The sequence below is a fragment of the Narcine bancroftii genome, chromosome 9, assembly GCF_036971445.1.
Source record: "Narcine bancroftii isolate sNarBan1 chromosome 9, sNarBan1.hap1, whole genome shotgun sequence".
NCBI classification, from domain to species: Eukaryota; Metazoa; Chordata; class Chondrichthyes; order Torpediniformes; family Narcinidae; genus Narcine; species Narcine bancroftii.
The window spans coordinates 64,670,868-64,671,463 of record NC_091477.1 but is presented as its reverse complement, the minus strand read 5'-3'; positions in this window follow the sequence as shown (position 1 = coordinate 64,671,463).

Below are 596 nucleotides of genomic sequence, written 5' to 3'. Positions count from 1 at the left end.
TGACCTGAAGCATGAACTCTAATTCTCTCTCCACAGATGCTGCCTTTACCAGAGGAGTTTCTCAGCATTTTCTGTCTTTCTGAAGATGAAAATTAAGGTGACCTAACCTTAAGATAATAGAGGGGAGTAAAATTTTTAGATTTAGTTGCATTGCAGATCCTTTCGGCCCATGGGCCCGTGACACCTAATTTACACCCAATTAACCTACAACCCCTGGCATGTTTTTAAGGGTGGGAGGAAAGTGGATCCCCCGGTGAACACCCATGCAGACACAGGGAGAACATACAAACTCCTTACAAACAGCCCCAAATTCTAATCCCGGTCTCGATTGTTGGCGCTGTAACAACGTTACGCTAACCATATTGCCCTTAAATTGTGGAATAGTTGTTGATGAAGAATGTGAGGTTCTAACGTTCTGTGGCTGAAAGTAAGCTGTAGCAGAACCTTGTCAATTAAAGAAAATTAACACTTGAAGGGGCATAACTTACAGGGCTATGGATCCAGAGCTGGGAAGATTCCAGTATTGATCCAATTAGCTGAATAGTATTCTTCTATGGTCATTATGTCCTTCTGATTGTATAAATTCTGATTGTTAC